Source organism: Oncorhynchus clarkii, chromosome 2, assembly GCF_045791955.1.
Source record: "Oncorhynchus clarkii lewisi isolate Uvic-CL-2024 chromosome 2, UVic_Ocla_1.0, whole genome shotgun sequence".
Lineage (NCBI taxonomy): Eukaryota > Metazoa > Chordata > Actinopteri > Salmoniformes > Salmonidae > Oncorhynchus > Oncorhynchus clarkii.
The window spans coordinates 69338200-69346425 of NC_092148.1; positions in this window are offsets into that span (position 1 = coordinate 69338200).

An 8226-nucleotide genomic window follows, 5' to 3' on the forward strand; every position below is an offset into this window, starting at 1 on the left:
GGAGAGGGATGAGTGGAAGACGGCATTTAGTACCACCTCTGGGCACTGAGTACCTTGTCATGCCGTACGGGTTGATGAATGCTCCATCAGTCTTTCAATCCTTTGTAGAAAAACATGCACGGGCAGGGTGTAGTGGTGTATATACAGTGCCTTGCGAAAGTATTCGGCCCCCTTGAACTTTGCGAACTTTTGCCACATTTCAGGCTTCAAACATAAAGATATAAAACTGTATTTTTTTGTGAAGAATCAACAACAAGTGGGACACAATCATGAAGTGGAACGACATTTATTGGATATTTCAAACTGTTTTAACAAATCAAAAACTGAAAAATTGGGCGTGCAAAATTATTCAGCCCCCTTAAGTTAATACTTTGTAGCGCCACCTTTTGCTGCGATTACAGCTGTAAGTCGCTTGGGGTATGTCTCTATCAGTTTTGCACATCGAGAGACTGACATTTTTTCCCATTCCTCCTTGCAAAACAGCTCGAGCTCAGTGAGGTTGGATGGAGAGCATTTGTGAACAGCAGTTTTCAGTTCTTTCCACAGATTCTCGATTGGATTCAGGTCTGGACTTTGACTTGGCCATTCTAACACCTGGATATGTTTATTTTTGAACCATTCCATTGTAGATTTTGCTTTATGTTTTGGATCATTGTCTTGTTGGAAGACAAATCTCCGTCCCAGTCTCAGGTCTTTTGCAGACTCCATCAGGTTTTCTTCCAGAATGGTCCTGTATTTGGCTCCATCCATCCTCCCATCAACCATCTTCCCTGTCCCTGCTGAAGAAAAGCAGGCCCAAACCATGATGCTGCCACCACCATGTTTGACAGTGGGGATGGTGTGTTCAGCTGTGTTGCTTTTACGCCAAACATAACGTTTTGCATTGTTGCCAAAAAGTTCAATTTTGGTTTCATCTGACCAGAGCACCTTCTTCCACATGTTTGGTGTGTCTCCCAGGTGGCTTGTGGCAAACTTTAAACAACACTTTTTATGGATATCTTTAAGAAATGGCTTTCTTCTTGCCACTCTTCCATAAAGGCCAGATTTGTGCAATATACGACTGATTGTTGACCTATGGACAGAGTCTCCCACCTCAGCTGTAGATCTCTGCAGTTCATCCAGAGTGATCATGGGCCTCTTGGCTGCACCTCTGATCAGTCTTCTCCTTGTATGAGCTGAAAGTTTAGAGGGACGGCCAGGTCTTGTTAGATTTGCAGTGGTCTGATACTCCTTCCATTTCAATATTATCGCTTGCACAGTGCTCCTTGGGATGTTTAAAGCTTGGGAAATCGTTTTGTATCCAAATCCGGCTTTAAACTTCTTCACAACAGTATCTCGGACCTGCCTGGTGTGTTCCTTGTTCTTCATGATGCTCTCTGCGCTTTTAACGGAACTCTGAGACTATCACAGTGCAGGTGCATTTATACGGAGACTTGATTACACACAGGTGGATTGTATTTATCATCATTAGTCATTTAGGTCAACATTGGATCATTCAGAGATCCTCACTGAACTTCTGGAGAGAGTTTGCTGCACTGAAAGTAAAGGGGCTGAATAATTTTGCACGCCCAATATTTCAGTTTTTGATTTGTTAAAAAAGTTTGAAATATCCAATAAATGTCGTTCCACTTCATGATTGTGTCCCACTTGTTGTTGATTCTTCACAAAAAAATACAGTTTTATATCTTTATGTTTGAAGCCTGAAATGTGGCAAAAGGTCGCAAAGTTCAAGGGGGCCGAATACTTTCGCAAGGCACTGTAGATGACTTTCTAATATACTCCGCTACACGCGCCGAGCATGTGTCCCTGGTGCGCAAGGTGCTTGGTCTACTGTTGGAGCTTGACCTGTACGTCAAGGCTGAGAAATGTCTGTTCTTCCAACAGTCCGTCTCCTTCCTAGGGTACCACCTGTCCGAGTCAGGGGTGGAGAAGGAGAATGATCGCATTTCAGCCGTGTGTAATTGGTCGACTCCAACCACGGTAAAGGAGGTGCAGCGGTTTTTAGGGTTTGCCAACTACTACTGGAGGTTTATCCGGGCTTTGGTCAGGTAGTGGCTCCCATTACCTATTTGCTAAAGGGGGGACCGGTGTGACTGCAGTGGTCAGCTGGGGCGGACAGGACTTTTGGTCACCTGAAGACTCTGTTTACCTTGGCTCCCGTGCTGGCCCATCCTGATCCCTCTTTGGCATTTATAGTAGAGGTGGACACGTCCGAGGCTGGGATAGGAGCTGTGCTGTCTCAGCGCTCGGGGACGCCACCAAAGCATCACCCCTGTGCTTTTTTTCCGAAGAAGCACAGCCCGGCAGAGCGAAACTATGATGTGGGTGATCGGGAGTTGTTGGCTGTTAAGGCTCTGAAGGCGTGGAGGCATTGGCTTGAGGGGGCTTAACACCCTTTCCTCATTTGGACTGACCACCGCAATCTGGAGTACATCCGGGCGGTGAGGAGACTGAACCCTCGCCAGGCAAGGTGGGCCATGTTTTTCACCCGTTTTGTTTTCACCCTTTACTACAGACCAGGTTCCCAGAACGTTAAGGCAGACGCACTGTCCCGGATGTATGACACAGAGGAGCGGTCCACGGATCCCACTCCCATACTCCCGGCCTCTTGCCTGGTGGCACTGGTGGTATGGGAGGTGGGCGCGGACATCGAGTTGGGCGTCTGTACTTTCCGTCTGATGTCCGCAATCGTTTGATCTGTTGGGCTCACACGTCACCCTCCTCTGGTCATCCTGGCATTGGTCGGACAGTGCGCTGTCTTAGTGGGAAGTACTGGTAGCCCACTTTAGCTAAGGACGTGAGGGTTTATGTTTCCTCCTGCTCGGTGTGCGCCCAGTGCAAGGCACCTAGACACCTGCCCAGAGGGAAATTACATCCCCTACCCGTTCCACAACGGCCGTGGTCACACCTATCGGTGGATTTCGTGATGGATCATCCTCCGGCACAGAGAAACACCACTATCCTGGTTGTTGTGGATCGGTTTTCTAAGTCCTGCCGTCTCCTTCCTTTGCTCAGTCTCCCTACGGCTCTACAGACGGCGGAGGCCCTGTTCACCCACGTCTTACGGCACTACGGGGTGCCTGAGGATATAGTTTCTGATCGGGGTCCCCAGTTCATGTCTAGGGTCTGGAGGGCGTTTAGCTCCCTCCTGATTACCGTATTAACCCCTCATTCCATGTGTCTCTCCTCAGGCTGATGGTGGCTGGTCCGCTCCAGCAGTCTGAGGTGCGGGAGGTTCCTCCACCCCCTCTGGACATCGAGGGGGCCCCGGCGTATACTGTGCGAGTCATTATGGACTCAAGGTGTCGGGCGAGGGGCCTTCAGTACCTCGTGGAGTGGGAGGGGTACGGTCCGGAGGAGAGATGCTGGGTGCCGGTGGAGGACATCCTTGACCCTTCCTTACTGCAGGAATTTCACCGCCTCCACCCGGATCGTCCTGCGCCTCGTCCTCCGGGTCGTCCCCTGCGTCAAGGGGAGGGGGGGGGGGGGGGGTGTACTGTCACGACTTCCTTCGACGTCACTGGCTTTCTAGCCTCCACCGATCTAGTTATGTCTGTATTGTACACACCTGGTTCCCATTACGTTTAATTATTTCCCTATTTAACCCTCTGGAGCCATTATGGTTTTGTGCGTGTTTATTGTTGTCAGTTGTCTCGTTTATGTGATTCTGGATTTTCGTTCTCCTTGTTGGAAGATTATTTTTGAGTAAAGTTACTATTATTACTCATCTCTGTGTCCTGCGCCTGACTCCGCCTTACCCACATCACCTAGACTGACAGATACAAACCTCGTTTCAGCAGGATGTTGTATCTATCAATCCTTATTGGAATGGATTTATTGATAATATCTGTTGGAAAAAAGTTTGGATGTTGCCACACACATACCTACTTGTTAAAAAATTAAGGAAGTTTCCTTTCAAATTATTCATAAATATTATCCTGCCAACCACTATATGAAGAAGTTTAAGGAAAACATCAACTCAAATGGCTCCTTTTGTAATGACCACCCAGAAACAGTGTTGCATCTTTTTTGGCATTGTATTAATTTTTGGCATTGTAATAAGTGTATTTATGTCCCTTAAGGTCCTTGTGTAATGTGATATTGTACCCCTTAGCCCAATTGTCCATTGTATATTATTCATATATACTTGTGTTCCCACATGTACTTCCTGCATTGATTTGTTGTTAATAAAAATAAAATAGAAAAATAAATACATTTTAAAAAAGGACTACGGGTGGGAAATTAGAAGTAATGGCTGTCTTTGGAAGACATAGGCTACACTAGATTGTTATTCTTATATGTGAACGATGAAGTAGCTACATTGTAAAAAATAATAAAAACTATTTACATTTGTATTCAGACTCTTTGCTATGAGACTTGAAATTGAGCTCAGGTGCATCCTGTTTCCATTGATCATCCTTGAGATGTTTCTAAAACTTAATTGGAGTCCACCTGTGGTAAATTCAATTGATTGTACATGATTTGTAAAGACACACACCTGTCTATATAAGGTCCCACAGTTGACAGTGCATGTCAGAGAACAAAATGAAGCCATGGGGCCGAAGGAATTTAATCAAATGTATTTTTTTTTAATACATCAGCCGATGTCACAAAGTGCTGTACAGAAACCCAGCCTAAAACCCCCAAACAATGCAGATGTGGAAGCACAGTGGCTAGGAAAAACTCTGTAGAAAGGCCAGAACCTAGGAATAAATCTAAAGAGGAACCAAGCCAGTCCTCTTCTGGCTGTTCCGGGTGGAGATTATAACAGAACATGGCCAAGATGTTCAAACATTCATAGATGACCAGCAGGATCAGATAATAATAATCACAGTGGTTGTAGAGGGTGCAACAGGTCAGCACCTCAGGAGAAAATGTCAGGTGGCTTTTCATAGCCAATTATTCAGAGTTAGAGACAGCAGGTGCGGTAGAGAGAGAGTCCAAAACAGCAGGTCCGGGACAAGGTAGTACGTCCAGTAAACAGGTCAGGGTTCCATAGCCGCTATCAGAACATTTGAAACTGGAGCAGCAGCATGCCCAGGTGGACTGGGGACAGCAAGGAGTCATCGGTCCATTATCCGTAGAGCTCCAAGACAGGATTGTATCGAGGCACAGATCTGGGGAAGGGTACCAAAACATTTCTGCAGCATTGAAGTTCCCTAAGTACACAGTGGCCTCCATCATTCTTAAATGGAAGAAGTTTGTAACCACCAAGACTCTTCCGAGAGCTGCTCACCCGGCCAAACTGAGCAATCGGGGGAGAAGGGCCTTGGTCAGGAAGGTGACCTAGAACCCAATGGTCACTCTGACAGAGCTCCAGAGTTCCTCTGTGGAGATGGGAGAACCTTCCAGAAGGACAACCATCTCTGCACCACTCCACCAATCAGAGTAGCTAGACGGAAGCCACTCCTCAGTAAAAGTCACATAACACTTAGAGTTTGCCAAAAGGCACCTAAAGAACTCTCAGACCATAAGAAACAAGATTATCTGGTTTTATGAAACCAAGATTGAACTCATTGGCTTGAATTCCAAGCTTCACGTCTGGAGGAAACCTGGCACCATCCTTACGGTGAAGCATGGTGGTGGCAGCATCATGCTGTGGGGATATTTTTCAGCGGCAGGGACTGGGAGACTAGTCAGTATCAAGGGAAAGATGAACGGAGCAAAGTACAGGAAGATCCTTGATGAAAACCTGCTGCCGAGCGCTCAGGACCTCAAACTGGGGCAAAGGTTCACCTTCAAACAGGACAACGACCTTAAGCCCACAGCCAAGACAATGCAGGAGAGACCTCGAAATAGCTGTGCAGTGACACTCCCCATACAATCTGTCAGAGCTTGAGAGGATCTGCAGAGAAGAATGGGAGAAACTCCACAAAAACTGGTGTGCCAAGGTTGTAGTGTCATACCCAAGAATACTTAAGGCTGTAATCACTGCAAAAGGTGCTTCAACAAAGTACTGAGTAAAGAGTCTGAATACTGTGATATTTCTGTTTTTTATTTATTTTTAATAAATTAGCTAAAAAATGTAAAACCTGTTTTGGATTCGTCATTATGGGGTATTGTGTGTAGATTGATGAGGGGGACAAAACTATTTAATCAATTTTAGAATAAGGCTGCAACGTGACAAAATGTGGAAAAAGTCAAGGGGTCTTGAATGCACTTACATTTTAATTAGGTTTTAGAGTCATAAAGCAACAAATGCTATTTTTTGTAAACTCTGTAAAACATCAACTCTTGTCAGATTTTTGTCTAACATCAGCTCCGTCAGAGTGTTCTATCTGATACCATGGTTATGGTTTTATTGGGGATTATCAAATGAATAATTTTCTGTATTTTACAAATGTTTGTATTGAACTTTTATTTTTAGAAGCAAAAATATGTCTGTTTTGAGTTTTGTTGTCAACTGATTGCTAACTCCCTATTTTTTATAATAATCACAGTGATTGTAGAGGGTGCAACAGGTCAGCACCTCAGGAGTAAATGTCAGTTGGCTTTTCATAACTGAGGATTCTGAGTTCGAGATAGCAGGTGCGGTAGAGAGAGAGAGACAGAGAAAGTCGAAAAAGCAGCACATATTCTTCCCATCACTCTCTTGATCTCTGCCTACTCACAGGAATCCTCTCAGGATCCCTCACCCTGTACCCATCTTCCTCTACCACTCTCTTCACTGCTTCGGCATACAACACTTTCTGTACTACTGTACTCTAACCCTGGCAACCTCAACCTGCCTTTCTTTCACCGGACACCTCCGATCTCCAGCCCCATGATCACCCCCCACAACTAACACACACAACTTTATCCACCGATACCACACTCCGGAGAGTAAAGCAGGTTACAATTCTTGTCCCTAATCTTGTAATCTGGAGCGCCCGCACCCTCTGGGTGGAGGAAACGCAACAAATAATCACAAATCCAATTTACCTTCACCAACTCAACAGTCCCCAACCTTTCCTTTACCCAAACTGACACCACATATGGATCAACCAAAAAGCAAGGATCCATTCTCTCTACAAATCTCACTCCCACTGTGGTAAAATCATCATTATCATTCTTGGGAAAAGTCCCGAATTTGGTGGTCCTCGCCGCAGGTGCTTCACCCTCACTCTCAACAAGTTCCATCTCCGAACTACTGGAGCAGGTATTGCTGTTTTTACACTTGACACCCACCTTCCTCACATGACTACTTCCCTCTACCCTCAACTTCTTCTCAGCAGTCACCACTGCACCTGCCACCACATTTAATTCATCTTCACTCTCATCAGGTTCCATTTCCTCCTCAAGCTCTTCCAAAAGTTCTGAGCGATCCAGCGTTCCATATTCACTCAAAGCATAATCCATGTCTCTCCTTTTTTCTTGTCCATCATATTCTTCACCAGATCTTTCAGAAGGCCTCTGTAATCCCCCACTCCGTGTTTATTCAGAATATCCTCCTCTTTCTTCCTTATTTCCTTTTCCGCCATCTCCCCACTCTTGACAGCAGTGTCACGACCGGTAATAAATATTACCATCATGAGATTTTTAAACCCAGCCCTCTACTACTCTCAGCCCATCTCACCTACCTCCATAGATCACCCCATTTTGATTTCCAAACGCCATATATTTCTTTACTGTGCTGTGATGTCTCACATGAATCATGAACTTCTCTAATCGCATAGTACCACAGATTGTACGTTAAAGATTAACATTTTTAAATTATTACCCCAAACATTTGCTACAGTGGCGTCAAAAGTGGGATGGCGGCCGTGGGGCCATTGGAAAGGCGTGTCCATGTGAGGGACTTAGTATATAGAAGCATGGGGACACACTCTCCCAGAAGAAGGGGATTATGTAGTGACCTTACACAACACCTAGTGACTTCATCAAGAGGTTTGGGACTCTTGGCATAACGGATAAGGCGTTGGTTTGACAATCACTGGACCCGGGTTTGAGTTCCGGTTGGAGCTACCCACCCAAATTTGCTACAATATATGTTACATTTCGTATGGTATGTATTAATTTGTGGATGCCCATCATCCATTTCACATGATATGTTACGAATGTAAGTCGAACAATATTGTAACGACCCTGGGTTTCATTATATTGGTGTCAGAAGTGACCTTGCATCCACGAACGTGCTTGTGCTTGGCCATTGAGCATGTTCCTATGAGACGTTGAGTTGTAAGTGTGGGAGCAAGATGTACATATAGGGAGAAACATAATACTGTACCACAAGAGAAGGATACACTT